This window comes from Phalacrocorax carbo, chromosome 5 (assembly GCF_963921805.1).
Source record: "Phalacrocorax carbo chromosome 5, bPhaCar2.1, whole genome shotgun sequence".
NCBI classification, from domain to species: domain Eukaryota; kingdom Metazoa; phylum Chordata; class Aves; order Suliformes; family Phalacrocoracidae; genus Phalacrocorax; species Phalacrocorax carbo.
In genome coordinates, this window is record NC_087517.1 from 51082369 (window position 1) to 51105798 (window position 23430).

General features: G+C 48.0%; 1 long non-coding RNA gene across 4 annotated transcripts; it reads left to right on the forward strand.

Moving 5' to 3' along the window:
• Positions 1–741: 741 nt before the first annotated feature.
• On the forward strand, positions 742–23334 carry LOC135313457 (uncharacterized). Of its 4 annotated transcripts, XR_010373097.1 has the most exons (5): positions 751–1821; positions 2229–2841; positions 3367–3485; positions 5906–6814; positions 16603–23334. It is a non-coding gene; the product is annotated as an uncharacterized LOC135313457 (long non-coding RNA). The 4 variants fall into 4 exon arrangements; XR_010373099.1 differs by lacking the exon at positions 16603–23334 and having other exon boundaries at positions 742–1855; positions 5906–11159; XR_010373096.1 differs by lacking the exon at positions 16603–23334 and having other exon boundaries at positions 750–1821; positions 5906–11159.
• The last annotated feature ends 96 nt before the right edge of the window (positions 23335–23430 follow it).

Consider the following 23430-nt stretch of genomic DNA (forward strand, 5'->3'; position numbering starts at 1 on the left):
AATTGGTGGTGATTTGGGCAGACTACTAGTTAGTCTGAATTTGGCATCTGGTCAGCTGGATTTTATTTTGCTTTGTGTTTTAGAAACTCCTTAGGCATGGAAGGGCTTTTGAAATATTTCTCCATTATCCAAACGCTTCAGGAAGTAAATTTTTCTCCATTTTGATGCCGCCTTCTGAGGAGCATGTTTTCCAATTTCATTCCTGGTTAGGGGGAATGGTTGAAGCCTTTCTTCATGTTTTTAAAAACTGGGAGCTGTGGTGATAGGAAAGATCACCTGGTTTCATAAAATATTGTGAAGGGAAAAAAACTTCCAAAAAGAAGTCTGGCTCTGACCAGAAGAGAGCCAAAGCCTAATGGATTTCCTTGGCAGCCTGTGTGAAATTAGAGGGTGAATTTAGGACTAAACCTGGAGCAACATTGTCAAAATGGATGCTGGGAAAGTCAGAATGGAGTTAGAGACCAAGATCTCCTCTTCCCAGAGGGACTTTCCTAGGGAGGATTTGCTAGAAGGAGAAATCCAGAAGAAATGACATTGCTCTGTCTCCTTGAAGGCTTTCTGCTGCCCAGGCTCTGAACAGTTGCTGGACTGCTAAACAGCGGTACAAACACAGAACCACTGTGTGGTTTATTTTTTAATTTACAAACAAAGATTTATTCTAGTTGAAAAGTTTATGGTACTATTAAGCAAATGCTCTGGAATATGTCCCACTGGCTAGTCGGTCTCTGAGCCGCAGGGATTGGGTTTTTGGACTAGCTGCTCTCTCAGAGTATTTCACACTCTGGGGCTGGAGGGATTTGCTTCCTGTCCACACCTGTTCATATAGCATGAACCCCATGTACATGCAGGGTACGCTGCAAGCTGCACCAGCTGATTTCTCTCCAGGACTCTTCTCATCAATAACTCTTAAAACTTACTTAAACGTATTTTTCCAGCTGTCAGTCTTGCTTAACTTAAAAAAAAAAAGGTGTTAGGTTGCTGCCCTTGGAGATAGGGCTCTGAGAGACATTTGCAGGCTTCGTTTGAGTGCGAATAAGAGAAACTCAACATGCATTAGGGCTGCTGAGCTGCTGGAGCAGGGGTGGGGGAGAGTGAATCCAGTGAGAGCCCTGTGTTCAGCAGTGTCTACTGTGTGTAGAAAAGGTGCAAGATAATCCATGGAGCTCTGTGCAAGTATCCCAATCAGGGCTTTCTCCTCCAGGAGAGGGCAAGAGAAGAGTTCATTCCCAAGGCTCTTTGGGCCATGGGCTGAGTGAATCAGTGTCTTTATTTCTCTTTAAAGAATGAATTGAAGTCTGTGCCTGGCTGGATCACTGGTACCTGAAGGAGACCTCTCCCTGGAGTCTCACTTGGCTCGCTGTAACATTTCCTCCTTTTGCTTAAAGCACTTCTTCCTCTCCCAGCCTCATCCCCCACATACACACCTTGTTTCCAGCGTAGTTTTTCCTGCCACGTCATTATCCCTATCGTGTCCACAGCGAGATATTGCTTGAGCCAGAAGTTGGATGGCATGTGCACTGAGGTCAGGAATTCCTCCCCTCCAGCCAGAGGATATGTTGTATTTGTTGTCTGACCTCCACCAAGCTCCCTGCAGCCAGAGAGTGCCAAGCAGAGGCGGCTGGAGGGGTGCCAGCAGTCACAGGGCACTGGGCTTCCCCTGCGTCAGCCGGAAAAGGAAGTTGCTGGGAGCGAGCACAAGATCCTTGCGCCTGCTGGGACTAACAGCCAGGCTCAGCTCGCAGGGGGATGCTCAGGAGGCACGAGCAGATTCTCAGCAGGGAAAAGCAGAGCCTCAGCTCTAATCAGCTTTCACACTGGCAGGTATGCAGGGAGATGGGGCTACAGACAAAGCAAGGTGGGTCAAATACATTGCCTTTGGCCCCTGTACCTAATCCCAGAGGTGTAAGAAACTTAGACTTCTGTTTCTCCAAAGGATGCAGTTGCCTTTATCCCCCCTCCATTCTTCCAACCTCTTGTGTTTTTTTTTTTAAAAAAAACATTTTAACCCAGGATTGCAAACATGACACTACTACCAAGCAGCAACCTTCATCCTCTTATTTCTGCCACAGCCACATGATGGTTAGACAAGACAGCCTCCTAACAGGCTCCTGGGTGACAAATGGCTTGTATGGAGTTCAGCTGCACTCCCACATGGAGTAAAGCCCCTGTCTGCAACAACTAAAACCAGGGCTCTGCATGTTTAAATTGTCTTCCTTCTTTTACAACAGGTTTTCTGTGTGATTTCAGTCAATGTGCTCTTCTCTCTTGCATGAGATAACATTCACCTCCCAGCTACTTTGCTGAAAAAGTTAAATCAGCCATGAAGCCACTTAGATTCAGTGATGAGAGCTTGGAAAAGGAGACAAGCGGGATGTGGGAAGTGGATGCTCATCTAGAGCCAAGCAGACCTTGGAGGTTCATGGGTCAGGCTGATGCTGCTGTTCTGCTCTCGCAGGGGACTGACTGCTTCTCCTTCGGATGGCTGTTGTCTTGGTGATGCTGTCATGGGCAAAAGCTGCCAGTGACACAGAGCTGTCACCTGGTCCCCTGCTGGCTCCCTGCAGTTTATTTCTGTAAATACATATTTGCATTTTGTTTATGTGGGGTAAATACAGGGGGAGGAAGCACAATTTCTCACTGCTGGCTATTGGGACAACCCTCTTCTTTGCTTGCCTGGATGAGGGCCATGGGCTGCCACTGCCTGATGGAGCCGGATGAGGATCGTATGGCAGTGGTGTGACATCAGACATCAGCACACACTACTTCTGTCTTTGCAAGCACAGAAAAATCCTAAAATACACAAAGGCGCTCCCAGGGTGATCATCTCCCAGTGTGGACTATGTGAGTGATGTATGGGGGTACGTGGCTGGGAGTGGGCAGGCACAGCCAGGGGTGCTTTCTGACACCCTGCTTTTAACCTCCTAATGGTTGTTATTGTTTAATCTTGCTCCGGGGCTCCAGTTTGGGTGGGAGGTGTTGCCCAGTATCAGGTCCTGCATGCTGAAGGCAAGGTTTGGACAAGATCCTTGGGATTTCTGAAAGAGCAGGGCTCCATTGGTGCTTCTGGGGAGGGTTGGCAGGGCAGCAGATTCTTCTGTTGTCATGAACACTCCCAACAAGGGATTGTTCTTATCAGGACAGCTTTGGCTGTGCCGGATTAGGAAAAAATTACATGCTTGTTTTTTTCCAGAGAAGCTGTGGCTACTGGTTTTACTAGCAGCAGCCACTCGCATAAGGGAGGGGAGGAAGGAGGGGTACAGGCAGGTGGACTCTTTCACCTCACCAGCAAACACAGCTGCACCAGAGAATTGTCACGATGATGCTCCATCGCTAGGATTAGCATCATCCTGAATCTGATTTTTCCAGTCAACAGCGAGGGAGAGGTGCCACACAGATCCAGCTCAGCCCTCCAGAGGTTTGAACTGCTCCTGAAGATGCCCACCCCTGCGGGGGGGGAGCTGGGGGTCTGGAGGCAGACAAGCAGGGTGAGTCTCAGCATTTTTGGCTCCTTCCCATGACAGTCCATTACAAATTGGCACTTTGCAAGATCCCCACTCACTGCCCCAGCAGCTGCTACTGTCTGCAAGGATGCAGCTGCACAGGCCAGGAGGAGGGGACCCCAGGAGGGCCAGCTAGCGGGGGACAGGCAGGGAGTGCTGCTGCCAAGCTGGCTGCTACAGGCAGGGGAGGAAAGGCTCGCATTTGAGTGAGCTTTTGGGTGGCTTTTGCTCACCCAAAGGGCCCATGTGGGCTGCGAGAGGCACAGTCAGGAATGACTTTGGGGTCTTGGTGGGACAGTATAAGGCATCTGGCAAAGGTCCAGCAGTGTGGGGAGCATGGAAATGGCAGGGGAGATGCCCTGGCCTGATGCATGGCGCATGCTCGGGGCAGCTCCTTTTTGTCTCTTGCTTTCAACTGGGGAGACATGTCTGGGGAGTGGGACTTGCACTGCTTGAAGATTGGGCTGGCAGGGAAGGAAAGAGACAGGCATCCACTCTCTCCCTTGCTGCAGAAAGCAGGTGCTTAGAGAGGAGGAGGGAGGGAAGGGTAGACTTGGGAGGATCGCCAGGCACCAAAGCAGCTGGGAGCCCCTGGAGAGGAGACACATGGCATGCGCGGACAGATTAACAAGATGAGCTGCTCAGAGTTCACTCAGCCCTGCATATGTGTGCCCAGCACCTCTGAAACGGTCTTTGCCTAGCTGGCAGCTGAAGGCAGGTGCTGTTCAATGTGGGTAAATTCATGATCATCTGAAATTTTGGTCCCACCAGCCAAGCCTTTGTTGCAGACTTTCCTGGCTGGGACCAAGACTTGGATGCCAGAGCTCTCAAAGCGTTCAGTGGCACAGCCTGCCTGCCTTCAGAGTCCTTCCTACCAGCTGAATGGCATAGCACTGGAAACTGGGCCACTAAGAGACTTGAAACTAAATGCCGAACTTGTTGGGCCCTGAAATTAATCTCCAGAGCTGAATCTGAGATCTGCCATAGTCTGGGGAGGTCTAACATGTCTGGCTCTGACTGTAGGCCAAATGGGACCCGAGTACTTTGGTGTTCGGGTGTGCCTGAACTGGCTGTGTTGCTTCAAGTCCATTTACATGGTGTTTTGCTAGGGCTACCCAAACATTAATTAAAGAAGGTGCCTCCAGGCCTGTTCATAACAGAAAAGCAAAGCGTGTGACACTTGTCGCGCAGGCATTACAGGAGCTGCACACAGTGGGGAGGACGACATCCTGGTTCCCCTTCTGCCCCCTCCCACTCCACCATGCAATGTGAGTGAGCTGCAGCTCTGTGCCCACAACCACACGCCTGATGTGGTTGTCCTCAAGTGCAAACTCCTCTGAGCTCAAGGAGAGGAATCCCCCTTCTTCAGCCTCTCCATCCCAGGAAAGTGTAGGAGAGAGCTTGTCTTTGTTGCCGTGCGTGATGTCCATTGGGAGAAACACCAGTGATGCTGGGGGCTGCTGCTGGTCCCAGGCTGACTTGCACTGGGCCCGATTCTGTGCTGCACTAAACCCTCCTGGCTCCAGCAAAGCAGCTGCACATTGATTTGTTGCAAATATGCCAGTACCTGCATGAGAGCTTGGCACTACCAAGCTGGGAGAGGAACTCAGAAGAGGAAGCACAAACCCTGGAATAAACAAGGAATAATCCCAGGTAGTCAGGTCCGCTCACTGAAGGCACCTACATCAAATGCAAGAGCCTCCTCGTTTCTCTTCTGCCTGGTGCCGCCTTCGGGCTGTTCCCAGTCACTGCGTGCTTCCTAGCACTCTCCAGTGAATCATGGGAACTTTTTCTGCTACTTCAGTAGGGCATTCTGCTTTTCAATCCCAAGACCACCATCGTCTGTAGTTACTACAGATAGGCAGGAGAAGCTGTGCAAGGACTTGAATCTGCAGTTAACTTCCAGAGCTACCCCAGGCACACCCAAACCAGTCAAATATGGCCAAGAACCAGGACAAGCAATTGCACGGAAATTCATCTCCAGTTCATGTTAATAGCTCCAAACCTAAAGTTGCTAGAGGCTAATTAGAGAAGCTTTGAGAGTTTGAGGAGTAAAATTATCTTAATAGTTTAACTGTATAAGCACACTGACTCATTGTATTGAGGGTGGAATAACTGTCTCCAGTGCAGAGTGTTCACCTGTAAGGCCGAGGCTGGTTCCTTCTCTGTGTATTTGTCTTGAGATGGAAAAATCTACATGAGCAGGAAATGAAGGATATGGCTCTGTGGTTTGATAGCAATATTTTTCTAGTAGGATTTGCAGAGCTATTTTCCCACCTGTCTGTACTCCTGTACATATTTATTTATTAAAATATTTGGTACTTATTTATTAATAGATATTATAATATATATGTTTATATATAAAAACTATGTATTTATTTATAAGCCACCTTTCTCTTCCTCAGCTTGGCATTGCTTGGCTCCATCTGCAGTCAGACCTGTTGCCCATGCAGTCTCACGGGAAGGCAGCACAGCAAAAAGCCTGACCGACTTCAGGTGAGATTGAATACACAGTGTTAGGGAGAGGAAAATTGCCCACTGTAGAAGACATGTGTGAGAGGCACATCCCCGAAGAGGCCAGAGGAGGCCTCTACCCTAGACGCAGTAGCAGTCAGGGCAACAGGCGTCCTGCATCAGGAAAGGGCTGTTGCTGCTGCTGTGGCTGGACAACTTCAGAGATCAAAGCCTAGAAGGGCTGAAGATGGTCAAGAATGAAAGGAAGAAGACCCCAAAACCAACCAAACCATGCTTGGCCTCTGCAAGGAGGGGAAGACAGAGGATGGCAAAAACAGTGACTCCTTTCTGTTATCTCCTTGCAGCTCTGCAGTGCTGTTTACCTGGAGAACTTCCACCACCCAGGAGCCACCATCCTGCCCACCTCCTGCAAGCACCGCCGAGTTGTCATCCACTCCCACTGCCCTGCCTGAGCTTTGCACCTCAGACAGTTGAATGCTGGCCTCTCTGGGACACCTCAGCCCAACTTGAACATCACCTGCAGTACATCGCAGCCTTCCTCCAGCCTTCTTCCTCCAAGCTTCATCCTTCCTGCCTTCACAGGACCAGGGACTCAGGTCTATGTTGCAACCCAAGACATTTTGTAGGGCAAGCAAACACAAGAGGAGCTGTGCAAAGGTGTGTATAGCTGCAGAAGCACCCATTTCACCACCAGCACCTCCTCCTCCCTACCCTTTTCTGCTGGCCTCCTTTCACTTACTTCCCACACTAACATAAGCCTTTGTGACTTACATCACTTTTTCTTTTTTGGTCGTACTTTACAGAAAACACATTCACGTATTTAACAGATTTCTCAGAAGGTAAGACCTTACATATCTTGTGACTGTGGCAAGGGGGCAGGGTTTTTAAGCAGTGCCACTAAGAAAAAACATGAAAAAAGGAAAACTGGAGTTCCAACCCACACCTGCCTGCAGACGAGGCAGAAGATGGCTCTTATGTGACAGAATTTGCCACTTGTGAAAGCCTGGGAAATCAGTCAGAAAACACATTGGGAGTATAGGAAATGGCAAGTGGGCCTCTCTTATCAGACCAGGACAGGGAGACAGGTGAAAGGAAATTTTAAGCTGTGAAAAATCTGGGGGTTTTTAACTTCTTTTCCCCTATGACATTCAATGAGCACGCCCCAGGAATTCCCAAAGGCCAGAATACATCAAGATTCAGAAAAAGACTAAATGGATATGAACAGCAAGAATATACAGATTCATTAGAATTAATAGCAGTAAAAATGTCAGCTAGTTTATTAAACTCCCTGCTTCAGGGTGTAGAAAACACTTGAGTTGTTAGACCCAGCTGGAGTGGGGAAGAGGAGGGTGGTGAGGCAGCCCCAGCCCTTTCCAGTCTCCATCAGAGATTCCTGTAGCAGAAGGATGATGTGAGGTGGGCAGACATCTGATGTATCTCGCTTCAGTGTTCTCTGTGTCGGGACATGGAGCCAGGGCAGAGCCCTGCAGCCATGGTCACCTTGGCAGTGCTGCTGGGTGCTTGCCCTTCCAGCACAGCAGCACCCTCAGGGGTGCAAGGAGCAGCATCCTTCCCTGGAGGGAGATATGTCTTCCCAAGCAGCACGAGGAGTTGCCTCTGCATGAAGGTCAGAGATGACACATCACCCTCGTGCCCACAGTGTGGAGAGAGTTGTCCATGTTCAGTTTTGGGTTGCTGGATTGCCAGTGAAAGTCTCTGGCTGGTGTCTTGGAGTAGATGGGTGGCACTTTCCCATTAGCGACCTGTCCTGTGCAAGTACAGTGGTGCTCACACCAAGGCAGATATACCCCAATAGCCCCAGGGCCTGTTTTCACTCTTTCTGTAACAAACTTGGAAGTCCTAATAAGCCAAGCCTGGGAGGCTACTAGGAAAAAATGGTGATGGCTTTCTGAGGTGCTGGAGAGGATCTCAATATAAATTCAAGCTGCCAGCTACATTTCTCGTTTGAGCTTAGAGAAATCAATGAACCTTTTAGTGCTTTGCTATCTTATAAATAAGGTCATTGACTCTTCCTTCCCATCCACTTTTCCTCTTGTCTGGTCATAGTGAGCACTTCAGGGCAGGCTCTATTTCCTTCTGCATGTACAAACCTTCTCCAGCTCGAGGTGCTGCTGAAACCCTGCTGCTATTGTAAAGATGACATGGGATTGGCAAAGCTAAAAAGCCTTTCCCTACCAGGAGCAGCAGCAAGGAGTGGGAGAAAGCCAAAAGATTGTTACCTCCGTTCATGCCTTAGGGAGCAAGAATTAATTTTTTTAGACATCTATTTTAGATATACCCACTGTGAGTGCTGCCTTGTTCGTCTTCATGAAAGAAAACCCTGGCCAGATTCACATGCAACTGCTGCAGAAGACCTCCCCTCTAAACGAGCAGAGGATGCCATTTAGCTATGGGCTGCTGGATGGACTTTATCATGAGGCCCCTGTGGTCAGCTGCTTCGCTCGCTCTTCTCTTCCCCAGGGGGGCGTGTCCAATGAGATGCCTGGGGACTCAGTCCACTTCATAAACGGAGACCAGGACTGTACAGTCCCATGCTGGAGGCTCAGGCATGTGGAAGAGGAAAGTCTCATTGATGATTAGCAGTGTGTGGGTCAGTGGCCTGGACTTCTGGTGCTGATTGCTGTGGCATCTGCAGGGAACATCTATCCTTGAGTGTACATCTGGGACGGGGAAGAGAAAGGAGAAGTGAAACATTGGGGTAGCTATTTCTGTCCCAGAGCTGGGCATTTCAAATATAGTCATAATGCTGCATAAGGTAGTCATGCTGGGAAAGGGCTGTGTGTTGATTAGAGCTAAATATTGCAACTGTTCAGGCTTGATCCCACATTTCTCAAAGCTAGTAACAAAGCTTGTGTTGGCTTCAGTACTGCTGGAACTCAGACCACTTGGCCAAGGCATTAGCTTCTTGGTAGCTAGTAGGACCTAGTAGGACCTCACCATCCTATAATAGTAGAGCATGATTTAACAAGAACTACCTCGGTATCGTCTCTGTAGTTGTGGAACAAGCTCTGAAGTTAGTAGAAACAGGGTGATGGAGGAAAGGATTTACTCCTCTTAGACCTGTAAGTGCTTATGCTAAATCTACCACCTGCAGCAAAGCTCAGAAACACCAGAGAGGAGCCTTTGCAATTACTTTGCCTGTATTTAGCAAAACAGAAAACACTAGCTTTAGAGGTACAGACGAGAAGATATTTTGAGCATTTAAGGCTGTGGGAAGAGTTCAGCCCAGGAGAGACCAGCTCAAGAATTCAAAGTCTGCTGTGCTTCTCCCAGTCCCAAGGGGAAACCTTGGATATACAATTAAGAGGGGAGAAGGATGTAAAGTGAGGAAAGTAAAAGGGCTGTCTACCTTCTCACTGCTTACGTGCTGAGAACTACAGAAGGAAAATTGCTGGATCTTCCTGTCCCTCCATTCCTTGAACTAGCTGGATGGTGCAGGGAAGAAACCCACATAAGACAAGGGCCCAACATCTGAAATGTTGTTGGTTTGTGCATCAAAAGTTGGGTTACTGGAGAAAAAGATGGCTCTACCTCAGCCTTGTCAGGGTAAGGAGCTGTCTACAGCTTATCTGCAATGCAGAGCATCTCTAGGGCTGCTCTCAAGTGTCAATGGCCTGAGGGCCATCTCGTCAGTGTAGATTGAAGGATGATAGTGAAGCTCTCCTTACATTCCCAAGAAGCACTGTAGCATCTCTGCACTGCCCCCACCCCAGGGCATCCTCAAGAGGAAAAGCAAATTGGCACTATACTGAAAGGCAACAGGACTGCGATGAAGTTTGGTCTTCAGGTCTCTGCAGAGCAGAGAAAAGGCATTAAAGTCCTGTGATACAGGGAAGAGGAGTGGAAGGCATTGTCTGAGAGAAGTAGGTGGGTGTTTCCTTAGTGCAATGAGCCAACAAATCACAAGGTCAACCGAGGGAAGGTGGTTCTTAGAACTGTAGTTTGGTGTGGAAGTCCCTGCTGCAGGGCACTGTGGCTGCTAAATGTTAGCATGGGCTCAAGGGGAGACTGAAGCAGTGCAGGAAGGAGATTGAGGATTTCTAAATAGACAGAAGCCAACCCTAGCTCAAGAAGTCTCTAAGCCACGAACCGGAAGAGGCAGGGGGAGTACAGAGGGGGAGTATCAGTTATGCCTGTCTTCTTTCCGTAATACTTTGCCCTCTATCAGAGATAGACACTAGGCTAGAAAGACTTGTGGTCTGATTCAGCAGCACTTGCTGGGGTACGATGGGAATGCAAGGGACCTTTCCCTATAACACCTCCCCATCCCTCTGGGTGTAAGATAAAGGTAGCAGGCAGCAGAGCAGACTGGAGCAGCAACAGCAGCAGATATAAAATCCTCACTCTTATCTGCAGTGCTATGAGGGGATGTAGTTTTTGCCTTGAGTAGCCTGACCTCTATCCTCTGAGAGATGGGAAGGCACTTTAGTGACACAAGCACTTCTCCCACAATGTCTTGTGAAAGGCATATGGGCATGTGGTGAGCAGGCATCCAGTGCAATGACCTCTGCAGCCATCAAGGCCACACATCAGCCTCCTGCAGTTCATGAGTGTGCTCTTGGGACCTCAGCAACAAAGACTGCAGGGCCACCACAGCATGCTGGCCATATCTTGCTGCTCAGTATTTTTCCCAAGACTGAATTTTAGCTTTTTAACAATTGCCAGCATCTGCGCTCTATTTGTTTGGTGTGGCAGTTTCCCTTTCTTCTAGGGAGGAATGGAAGAGTCCCTGTTCTCCTGTGTCTGGATAACCTGGATGCAAGGGTGTCTTCTGATTTTTGAGTCCAGTGAAACATGACTGCATGAGGTAGTGCAGTACAGAATACATCCAAAAGCATTTGTGCTAATTTTACAGTACTAAACTACTAATTCTTATGGCATCATGGTATTTTTACCCAGAGGCCCACAGGAAGTCCCACAGGCTATACTCTTTGCCAAGTTAATGTTTGCATACTATGAGAACTAGGTCTGGAATTAAATTCGTGTTGGTCACATTTTACACCAAATTCCCATGTATAAGGAACGAATAGATGTTTCTTACAGTTAGTTGTTGAGGTTGCTGGACTTGAGATGCCACTTGTTCTCTGTTATAAAATACACTAATGTTGTTAGCAACCACTTATAATACACCTCTAATATTTTTAAATTGCTATTAATTCCTTATTGGAATACATCACCTGTCTTCATTTTGGGCCACCAGTCTCTTTAAACAAACCAAATGGCCACCACTACAATGCAGAGTGAACTCTTGCCTCTGTGGGTGGAGAAGGGAGAAGGTGCTGCAACATAAGCTTGTCATCAATATGCCTTCATCTTTCCCTGGAGATCTCACCTTTAACATGCAATTTCAAACTCCATCCTTGTAGAGACCTGACTTCCTGCAGATTCTACCCGAGAAGCATACTGGGAGCAGAAGGGATCTGTTGCCATGAATATCACACAGGTGACCCCCAAGGATGCAGGGCGAGGATTTTTCATTAATAAAATGAAGGCTGTATTGACATGCAACCTCCTGGCCACTGTGTGGGCACACAGGGCAAGGCCATGTGATAGAGTATTCACCTTTGTAGTCTTCTGTACCACTTCACAGAAAACGAAGCTATGGGAGGCCTTTGGCTTGCATAGGGTGACCCTGACTTCCCCGTGCAGTGTTTCTGGAATATTTGTCAAACCATTGAACCTGTGGGAGAGAGGGAAAAAACATGTCCGTGGGGGTGAGGTGGAGGATGGAGCTGTGCCACAAGTGCCTCTACATGGACCATACCTCAACCTCATTCAAGGGAAGATACCTACATTTAAGGCCTGTTTTCATGTTTCCATCCTGACCCATGGGCTTTTGAGGGAGTCAGGACTGGGCTGTCATGACAGCAAAGAAGGTCCATGCCAAGGAGTAAAATTCAGATGCTTTCTTTCAGTGGTATCACCTGAAAAACTCTCTGCTATGCTTCCACCTCTGCTAACACCCTACTGCTCTTGGACATCTGCTTGCTGGAACATCAAGCAGCATTACCTTGCCCTGTCCCCTTTCTCAGACCAGCTTGAACAGGATGTGTGAAAGCCATAGCCCCTCTTATCTTACTGAGTCCTGCCTTTCCTCCATGCAAGGTTTGCTCGCTGCCGGGGCTGGCCAGAGGAGAGGGCAGGTGCTGGAATCCCCTTGCACAAGGCCATGTCCTCTGCCAGCTGCCCACACTTGCTTCATGGCAGCTTGGGGCCATCACTGCATGTGCTCACACATGGCTTCAGTCCCCTCTTTGTGTCCCTCCTCCACAGCTGTTTCTCCAGCATGTGGCTCTCCAACATGCAGCCATTTCCCACATCTAGCCTGAGCTCCCTGGCTTTGCTGCTTGCTACCACAGGAAAACTTAATAGCCATATCAAAGGGGCTTTGAAGTAATGTGCAACAGGACACTTGTCAAGGAATGTGGAGTCTGTAGCAGCACATGGGAATCACCATTCAGGTTCAGACCTACAAGCCATCTAGTCCACTGATGTCTTCTGAAATAGCAATTATTGGCTGCTCCTGGGAGAGACCAAAACCTGCCAGAGGCCACTAAAGAATTACATGCCCCTGGCAAAGCCATCTGTCCCTGTTTGATTACACCTCTAGCTAACACCTTGAGACCTGTGAGCTTGTACCAACTCTGCAGTACTTGTTTGTCTTTATACTGCTGTTAGTGCAACTTCAGATTTCTAAGTGATCCACTTCCCTCTGCCTCCAGCTGAGCTCCTGGGCACCATGGTACAATGTGGCAAGTGGTTCAAAGTACAAAGGCTTCAGCTTCATGCCCTTTCTTACTGCTGGCTCATGGTGTCTGCAGATCATTCATAGGGAATAGTTGGTTGGAAAATGACATGTGTGCTGTGGATTTCACCAGTAATGTCTTTACTGCTGTCCCCTCAGCACACTTTTCAAATCCAACCCAGTCTAAAGGATGTCTCACAGCTATCTGTTGCCAAGGGATGGTGTGCATTTAAAATCCCTGGGCATTCACAGGTACATCTGCAGTGTTACTTCTGCAGGTAGACCCAAACTAGCTTTAAATGAGGCGTCAGAAGCACACAAGTGAGAGTAACAGAGAGTTAGGGAAAAGAGGCTATAAGTGATCTCCATTAGAGTTAGCTCTGCTCTCCCTGCACTGTATGCTATCCCTCAGCTCACTCGCTGTAGTGCCATGCATTTACCCCAGGCCTCAGTTTCTGTGCTGCATCCTGCTGCAGGACCATGCATCCAAGTACATTTCCACAGGGAATGCCTGTGGCAAAGGATGGCAGAACACAGAGCAGCGGGAAACACAGATTTCAGGGAAATCACCCCCCTAAACACATCAGTACTGAAGAGCCCAAAAATAAAATGGCCAATAAATTAGTAAGGCACACCTTTGAATGCTAAAGTGTTTTAGGGGTTCTAGGCTTTCTGACCCTTCTAGCTGCTGCTGATGGCAACTGGCAATCTTGATCTTATTCGTGTTGCCAGAAGGCCAACCTCCCAGCTGGCTGTACTCTGAGAGGACCTGGTGACTGACTCACTCCATGTTCCTCCAACAGGTGAGAGAAGGAGACATCTCCAGAAGCTGTTACACATTTCTTCTCCGGTCAAGGCACACTTCTTTACATCTACTGAGCTATCATCCCTTCTCGCTTCCGGCTTCAGGGTGCTCTTCACCTTGGCATCCTGCAGGTAGCAAAGTGGTCCCCAAAGACTGGCCTGCTGCAGTTCTTCACCGCTTGGTTTTGCCACTCCTGGATCACGCACTGGAGCCTGGGGATATGGGACAGGACCTGCCTCAGCAGTTGGACCTGGACAGCAGACTTAGCACACCCATGGCCAGGCAGCCCCTGGGCCTCCAAGCCAGCCAAAAGCAGCTTACATCTCTCTCTGTCGTGAGGAAGGGAGAATTTCAGTGTGCCCCAGGAGTCAGGCAGGAGCCCCAAGTTGCTGCTGATGCTGCTGAGGGCCTTGGTCCTGCTAGAGGAGATGAGTCAGATGCACAGCTTGTCCAGCTCAGTTCATAATACCTTCACCTAAAGAAAATGAGTACAAAAGGAAAAGACAGATATGGGTGTTTATTAGTCTGGTAGTGTTAAACTTCCCTCCTATTCCTACAATGGTGGGAAGGAAGGTGTGTTCAGGCCTGGTGCCTTTGCAGTAGAGCCAGGGGACCCATGAGGGCTTGTGTGGTACCCTGCTCGCAGGTCAGCTCTCTGGCATAGCACAAGCATCTAATCCTGGTTCAGACCATGGGGAAGAAAGAGGTGGAGAGAGCTTGGCGTCACTCAGGATCCACTTGTAGGCTCAGGCTGGACAGTGAGTGAAATGCACAGCACAGCCCAACAGCTGTGCTGCAACAGGGAGAGCATGCACACAAAAGCAGCTGCTTTGCTTGTCCCATGACATGCAGGACAGCCTTTTTTCCCCTCCCCCTTGCTGTGCTTTTCCTTCTAGTGTTGGCTCTTCTCTTAATTAGAGAGAAGCAGCTGCAACCCCCTAATAGCCTTTTTGTACTTAGCAGCTGTCGGTGGTATTTTGGTGCTGGCTCCTCTCTCCCGTTGCTGAGCCGGCTCTCCCCCTGCCATGGCACTGCACAGCAGGGCTACGTGCCTGGGTTCCTCTTCTTGCACTGAGCCCTGGCCAGCTGCAGGAAGGTCACCAGGAACTTGAGGAATTTGTTTTACTGGAAACCACGTCGAGTAACAGAGGCACAGGCTGGAGGTGGAGAAGAAACTGGGTCTCTTCAGTAATAGGGTCTAGGGAGATGGGATGGGAAAGGTTTGCAATTGCTTCTTTTTCAGTAGAAATTTAAGAGACAGATAAAGGAGAAGCAAGTAGATGTGGAACTTTTGATCAAGTGAGAGGAGAGTTTTTGCAACAGTTTCCCCAGAATTTGCTCTGCCAGTGTTTTCACTTCCCTCAGCCACAGACTTCATAAGCTCTGCAACGTTCATTAACACACCTGGAAACAGGAACAAAGGTCCCTGTCGCACACTATCATACCTGTCTGCTGTGTTTTGCTTGCAGCCTGAAGAGCTGAAGCATCCCAGCAGCCCTGTTTATGAGAGGTCAAAATCTGAATTTACCATCCAGAATTTAGGCTACTTCGAGTACCGTCTGGGAGGCTGAGGGGCAATGAAGGATGGGAAGTGAGTGCACAGGTGCTGTGGGTGGGCTGCAATACCTGTAAAATCACAATGGGGCTGGCTGCTGACCTGATACATTAGTGTATTGATCCCCCCTCCCCTGTTGTGTGTCTCTGTGGCTGTCTAGTCCTGCCAGGGAAACAGGAACAAGTGGGCAAGTGTCTCTGGTGCATATTTGGTCCTGTTACCATACATAAAGAGTTTCTGTTTAAGTGGAAGAGAAATATTTTATTGTATGTGGAATATATTCTGTTCTACATTGCTTCTCCATTCCCTTCAGCCAGAGAGTCTCTCTATTTGTATTTTTTCTTGCCACAGATTTTTGGGTCTTGTTTTCTACTGGACTGTCAGTCAGTCCATCACTTGACTTCTGAAAAGTTTGGAGTTTGACTTCAGAAAATGAGGGTGGTTCTTGACTTTGCCCTAGCATCAGTATACTTGCTTTGATATCTGCATTGCTCTGCTTAGCAGTGTCATACAGACGAGGTGGCATTTTTTTCCACCAAATGCCATTCTCTGCCTTTATCCTAACCCAGCCTTTGCTGTGGCATCTCTTCTCTGTGGGAGTAAAGAAAAGCTGAGTAAGTGCCATCCAGCTTGGAGATGATGACATTTAGAGATGATGGTGAGAGTCCTGGAGTGGGATTTTTATTTTGTAGTTTGTGAAAGCCTTTAGAGAGCCCAGAGTTTAAAAAGCCCTGAGGATCCTGTCTCTGGAAAGCAGAATATTTAAATAGGGTACCCCAAAAATTAGTGCAGTGGATGAAGACATTGCTGTCACACAATCTTACACTTTTATTTGCTTTAGTTTGTGCATAGCCCTGTCCTGGAGGGAAGGGTTACTCCAGCTGGGAAAGACTCCAGTACAGTGGGAAGCATTTCTTCCCCCAACACCGGGGGCATAGGCAGGAGGACAGTGGATCCTATGGCCTCACTCAACCTCTCTTCCTGCAGGGACAGTGCTGTCACAAGCAAGACCCTGTTAGTAGGACCTGTCAAAGGGTCCAGTGTTAACATTGCCATCATGCAGGTGCTGGCACTGACCACCTGGTGTGAATACTGTATGGTTTAGACTTTCTGGGACAGCCTTGCAACCTGGTTACTATAAAAATGTATCTTGGAGCTGTCTAGCAAGCTGTGCTCAGGTGGCACTCAGACCTGATGCTTCTGGATGAAAGAAGTGGGATGAGCCATGGTCATGGCTTGTGACCTTGTGCAGCTGAGTGGGGTTGCTGAGTGTGGGTGACAGGAGGCTGGGAAGAACTGTAGACAGTGAGGAAGAGTTGGTGAGCCTGGCATCACCTGGGGCATGAGCTAACAGTTGGGCTGGAGAGGACACAGGAAGCCATGCTCATGTGTCTGACCTGGTACAGAAGCAGCTGGCTTGTAGCAAGGCTACAACAACTGTATGGGCAGGACGTGCTTGTGGGATCCTGTAATGTGTGCACCTTGTTTCCTCCCCTTGCAGGTAACAACCAGGAGAGGTGACCTGCCCCAGTTTCCCACCTCTCGTCTGCTTGCACACAGAGCCAACTTCATTTTAACAAGAGGAACTGGCTCCCTTACCTGTCTCAGATCAGGTAATGGAGATCTTGGACACACCGCTTGCCAGAGTGACTATGACAGAAATGGTAGCAGCTGGAAGCACAAAAGCTGAGGCCATTGCTTAGCTCCTGTGTTTGGTCCAGGGCGGAAGATGCTGTTGAGAGGAAAGGATAGCAGAAACGCAGGCTCCCAGTGGCTGCTGAGAACTGTCACCCTATATTTACTTTTTCCAGTCCTGTTGCATTTCTGGAGCTGACACATCTGGCAAGTTAAGATGGTCAGGGCCGCCAGGAGCAAGAGGATGACTAATGCCAAGATCCCATTCTTCCAGGTATTGGAAAAAGGCATCTGTAAGCTGTGCAAGTCAAGCATAACAGAGCTCCTCTGTATCATGTCTTGTTCCTCTGCGAGAGAGAGAAGGAAGGGCTCAATGTTGCTAGTATTGCCTCTTTACATTATATGAGCCAAGCAGGAAAAGGTCTGTATACATAGATGCACTGAAGCTCAGGCCCATATGTACAGAATGGGTCTTGTTGCCCTCAGAGGGACTTGTCAGTAATATTATTCACCTGTGCTTGTGCTCACAGGATCAGTATCATTATCACAGATCTATTCTCATCATTGGCATAGAGACAGGTACCTGCTGGATTGCCCTGCTTTTGTCCAGAGCAATTCACAAAGCAGCTGATGGTCTTCCCTGAGGAAAGGCCACTAGAAATGTGATGCACCTGTGATTTTCCCACAATTTTTTTTCAGTCTGCTTCCTTACCCTCCATATATCACTGCTTCACACTCCTGGCTGCTTGTCATTCTGCTTATTACCTTCTGACAATGCCTGACAGGAGATGTTTGGGGACAGTGTAAGACCAGGATAAGCACCCAATGATATTTTCCCCTAAAATGATCCTCAGACTCCTGCAATATGCAGCTAAGGGCCTTACTTCCTTCTGATAAGCCTCAGTGGATTTTTTTTTTGTTTCTATTAATTGCCTTCTTAAGCTATGTCAGGTGCTAGTTTCCACAGTATCCTCTACCATGAAGTTCTCCCACCCAGCACAAGGACTCTCTCCTTTAGTTAGCTGACTTCTCACATGATGGTTTGATTTATCATTACCTAAATCCTGAACTGGAAAGAGAACAGCAGAGAGTGTTCCCCATTCACCATCTCCAGACACTGTTGATGCCAGAACTCTCTCCTGTCCTTCAACCACCCTTTCCCAGGCTGGGTAGTCCTAGCTTAGCCAGTCATTCCTCCTACAGAAGTTATTCCAGATCTTTTCTCAGCTTTGTTCCCTTTCCCTGAGCCTTATGCTGCTCCTCCCTGCAACGTGAGATTGTACAAGCAAGGGCCATGTTTGCCTGATTCACTGGATCTTTTTCATTGGGTTTGATACAAAGAAAACCCTTTGCGGGGTTATGGGATCACCACCTGACTGGCTGCGTTCCTGTGCTGACATTGGCATCCAGGAGTTCACTAGCTTGACTTGCTTACTGTGCTGATGAGAAATGTGCTGGCCAGCAGTCACGAAATTTTTGGCTTAGCAGGCAGCTTCATCGGATAAGGAGATTTTGGTGCCTTTCTTTCAGCTGTGCCTACAGTAAATAGTCACTCATTTGCAGACCTGTTCAGGCAGCAAGACACTTGCAGAGCTGTAGTTTGTAGAGCAACTCCAGGAGGTCTAAGGCAGGCAAAGGAGACACTGGGAAAAGGAGGAGAGACAGGGAGAAGCAGGATTGGGTTATCCACTTGTTGATCTGTTGGGCAGGCGTGAGAGCCTGATGAGTCTTTGTAGCAGGACACAAGGGAAGGTCTCTGGAAATTTGGAGAAAGGCATCTGGAGAGTTTGTCATCTGCCCCTGGAAGGAACCTGACAGTCTTAGGAAAAGGCAGTAGCTTAGTCTGGGTTCTGTGTTTATTTGCTCCAAGATGAATGGTGGTCTGTTGGATTATGGCTTGGCATAGCCTTTCATCCTTGCTTAGCCTGAGTAATCAAAATGAGGACTGGAGGAAGGGATTTACCCAGTGCCCTCCAGATAAGGATCCCTTAAGAACTTTATCAGCTTTTTCAGGACAGAACTGAATCCAGCTGGAAAGGAGAAGGGATGGAGAGCTCATGTATGAGCAGCCCTTCCCATCCACACCTTAACACCTATGAACAATAAAGCTCTGGTAGGGAATACCACTTGTTGTCTTCCTTTTTTGACTGTTTAAGGTGAGATTCAAACACTAATCTTGCCAGGGGAGGAAACATTTTACACACCTCTAGCAAACAAGAGCAGTCAAAAACCATGCCCAGCTTTGGACAAGAGCTGTTCCAAGAAATTGCTGCTGGCTTGTGCATCCCAAAACAAGTTTTAAAGCAGAAATCAGTTTAATCAAACTTCCTACACAGAATCCCTGAATATTCATTATTTCTTCACCTCAAAACAAGTTGAGATTCATATCAGTATTTCTTTCTATGAGTTCTCATCACTCACTATATTATCTGTACCTTTGGTGCAGAACCCCATCCAGCTGCTGGGGCACTGCAAACTATACCACCAGCAATCACTGCTGGAGATGAACCAATAGCAAAGAATAGGAGGTGACTGGCAGAAATATCCTTCTGTGAGGAAGACCTAAATCTCAGTCTAAATAAACACTTCCCAATAATATGCTTCCTGAAAAAAAAAATTGGGACTAAGAATAGCCTTTAAAACTGCCCAAGCAATTTCACTCACTACTAACCTGCAATGAGATACTATCTTTAGGCTACAAGGCTTCTTCCTAGGATGGGGCCTTATAACACCACCTCTTCCTGTGCTGACCAATCCTTGTACTTGTGCTTATGAAGCTGAGCCTCCTTCCACTAGCAGGCTTAGCAAACTCCCAAAACCTCCAGGGAAAGAACATAGCCAGATCTTGCCCATAAATACAAGAGCCCATAATGACTCCATGCTCACCCAGATGGTACAAAGCCATCGGTACAGATGGCTGCCCAAAGCCTCACACATCTTTAATCCTTGGGCATCCTCTCAGCTCACAGAACACCAGGGATATTGAACTATTGGATGTGTGTCTTGGGGAAGGGAAATAGTAATTGAGCCAAGGGTACCATCGCATCAGTGAGGGGAACACAACATTTCTGCCAGTACAGAGTGGGCTCTCATCAGGACAGGGGGATTTTGGCAGAATCTGTGAGCCAAGAACACCTAGGTGTTACCAACTAGATGCTGATATCCTCCTGTGATAAGATCCTGAAAGCAGAGGAGTCTTGCCCACTCCCTTGTAAGGGCATGAGTGAGCAAGGGAGGGACAGGAGACCCATGCACTGACTGGCTTGTCCTTGAAAAGCCTCCTAACATTGTTAACCATCACTGAATTCTCTGTGTGGGCAGTGGACACTTGCATTTCCAAACAAACCCATTAACTGGCTATCATTCATCTGAGAGAAGTTACTTTTGAGAACCTGCATGTGAATTACATAGCAGATATATAAATAAGACCACACAGTGCAGTTGAATGCCTCCATAACTATGATGACAAGCCCAGCACTCATGGACCTCGGTTAAAGTCAGCAACACCTTGCAAAAGGTCTGGTATAAAGACAGCCACTGCCCCAGCATTGCTAAGTGAGCTGGACTGCTCTATTGTGAGCAACTTCGCTGCTGTCATGCAACAGGGGCACGACAGGCTTGACACTGCCCGCGCATGTCCCTGTCCTCCCTATGGCCCTATCACCTAAACCAGGCTGTCACTTATTGCCTGTCCTGTGAATGACAGCCTACATCAGACCACGCGCTTCTGCACATGTACAGTTGCAACTCTGCCAGTAACAGAAACTATCTCACCCTCCTCCTCTTTTCCCAAGCCCTTCTCCAAAAGTGCTGCAGGCCCATGAAAGGCAACCCCAGAAGGAGCTCGGCTACACTACTAGAACACCAACAGCCCTGCCAGGGCCCCACAGGCTGGGGACATCATTGTATTTCCCTGCAAAACCAAGAGGATTCCCTTCCCAGTTCTTCCCAGGTACATAACTCAACACTGGGCAACTTAAACAGAAATCTTACCTTCAGAAACACTGTAAAAGCAGGTCCTTGGGAGCCCTCTGAGAGCATACACGCACCTTGCCACCACCAATGTGGTAAGAGATTGGTTTGCTGTTCTAGAAAAACAAGTTACTATCCTGCTCAGCAAGACAATACTGGTGAAGCCGGCTCATAACAGAGCATATTGGAACAATGTGATGGAAATTCTGCTGCTTAATTAACTCCAGCAAAACTGCAGAGGGCTGGTGCTTTGGGTGCCTGCTTGGAAAATCTCTCCATCAGGGTCAGTGAGAGCTGCTCCACACCAAACTCCCTTGCAGCTTCCAGGGGAGGCCCAACAGGCACTGGGCAGGACATGAAGGAAAAAGGCTGAGCTTCTAGATGATTGTAAGTGAGCATTTATAACTCCTTACTGCTCTTGGTGAAACCAATCCATAGTGGTATGTGAAGTCCTCCCAGCTCTGCAAGCCCATAGAAAGCACAGGGTAAATGAGTGGGCTAAGAGTACATGCTTTTCATCTGCTTTTGCTATGCAGTTGTTTTAACTCTTCTTTCTCTATCTAAAGCAATAGGATGGCTTTTTGTTTTTCACAAGTATGTTCTGTGAATGTCGGGGCTGGGGCTGTTGCACACACTACAGGAGCTCGGTGCATAGTCTCAGCTGTGCCAATGCCACCCCTTACCCTTCCAGGCCTGTCAGGCATAGAATCCAGGAGCATAAAGATGTTTTAAATGCTTAGGGGCAATGAGCCATCTGAAAAGCAGGAGTGGTTCTCTTTCAGAAGATGGTGCTATATTACATACCATCTTTCAGTGCTTTCCTTCCTCCCTTGTCTGGTTTTCACTCCTTACCCCACCTGGGGTTCAATAATTTTCCCTGAGAAGTCTTGGATCAGTCCCATGCTTTCTCCCAAGCCTTGGGAGCTCTGCTTTCTCTCTATCAAGCCATCCAAATCCAGCCAGATTTCTTCCCCAGAGCATTCATTAGCTGAATCTAACCCACCCTGTTGGGATTATAGCTATCTTTGATCCTGCTGTAGTTAGGAGACATGGCTGCTTGCCACGTAGCGTGTCTAATTTAGATTTGCTTTGCATGCTGTGGCACAGAAGGGGGAATGGATCCCCTGGGAGCCTGCTGTGAAGAAAGCAGCAGCTCCCCACTGCAGTCAGGGATGAACAAACCAGTCTTTTTTTTCCGTCTTTGTGGGAGGTGCCACAGAGAAAACTCTTTGGTGCTTTATATTCTAATTATCTTCAAGTGCAGCCTCACTACTTGATTTGCGGTTACTGCGCATTAGAGATGAGCTGATGCTTCTAATCCAGCTACAAGGAACACAATTAGCTAAACTACACCTAGAAGTCAGGGCAGGCAGGCAATGTTTCCTAGACAATTACAATATGTCCTGGGGAGTATTTCTACACCCAGAAACAGAGGTGCTTTAACTATCTACAAAGCATAATTAGGGTCTGAACTAAGCATCTAAGTGAAGTGTGAAACAAGGCAAAAACAATACATAGGGTGTAAAGAAGTAAATTAGGGTGGGAACTGCTGGCTTTGCAGGATACTTAGGGTCTGTGCACTGTCCTGATGACACATTGTGGTTCTTGGGATGTGTTAATTACTAGTGAGGTAGGAAACAGCGAGTAGCACGAGAGGATTTGCACGAGTTGCTTGTAGGGTGCATATGCAAACAGCAGCTGTGCTCGTCCTTTATTTCCTTTCGTGGATATTATGGGCTGCTGTGTGCCAGCCTGATGGCAGGGCAGCTTGTCTTAGAACTTTTTCTTAGTGCTCTAAAACATCTTCAAGAGCTTGAGGAATTGTAAACAATTCACCTCTCCCACTGCATACCTGCCTTTAATTGCAGATGAGATAGGCCGTGACACAATATTGCTGGTTAAAGTTTCCATCCCCCCAGCTACATGGTCCTGAATCCCATGTGCCACCAATTTGCCCTCTAGCTTGGAAAGGCTTATCATCTGTGCAGGCATCTGACCTAGCATGTCTCTTCCTCCTGCTGGGGACTGTGTTTCCTCCCTTGGTGGGTGCAATTGGTTGAGAGAGGCAAGACTAATCTCACATATTCATAAAGCTGTCAATTTGTAAGTCCTAGCCAACCTGGGAATGCTTTGACTGGCTAGCATTTATGGTGCGGGTGCCAGATGAGTGGGAGAAGTGAGGAAGGATGGGGCTGTGATGCTGTGCCCTAGGAGGAGAAATACAAGATGTCTGTGGTTTGTTTGCAGCTGTGAGCAGGGGAATGGGTAAAATAGGTCAAAACTCTTTTTGCCCTATGGGGAGAGGGGCTTTCCCCCTTAATTTTGGGGTGGGTTGTTTGTTTGTTTGTTTTTTGTTTTGTCAGTGTGTGTTTTCCCTTTGGTAAAAGATGAAATGAAAAGGAGGTGCTGGGAGGAAGGAGTGACTGAAGAACTAAGCACACAGAAAAGATGTGTTGGAAATGATAATGAAAAATCGTAATTTTCTATGCAAAAGGGAATTCAGGCAAGAAGTAACTCCCTTTCAGACTATTTTAGTAGAGGATTATGAGTGACAGATGGCAAGACCATGAGCCAACAATGTGCCCTCGTGGACAAGAAGGCCAACGGTATCATGGGATGCATTAAAAGGAGTGTGGCCAGCAGGCCGAGAGAGGTTATCCTCCCCCTCTACTCTGCCCGTGTGAGACCACATTTGGAGTACTGTGTCCAGTTTTGGGCCCCC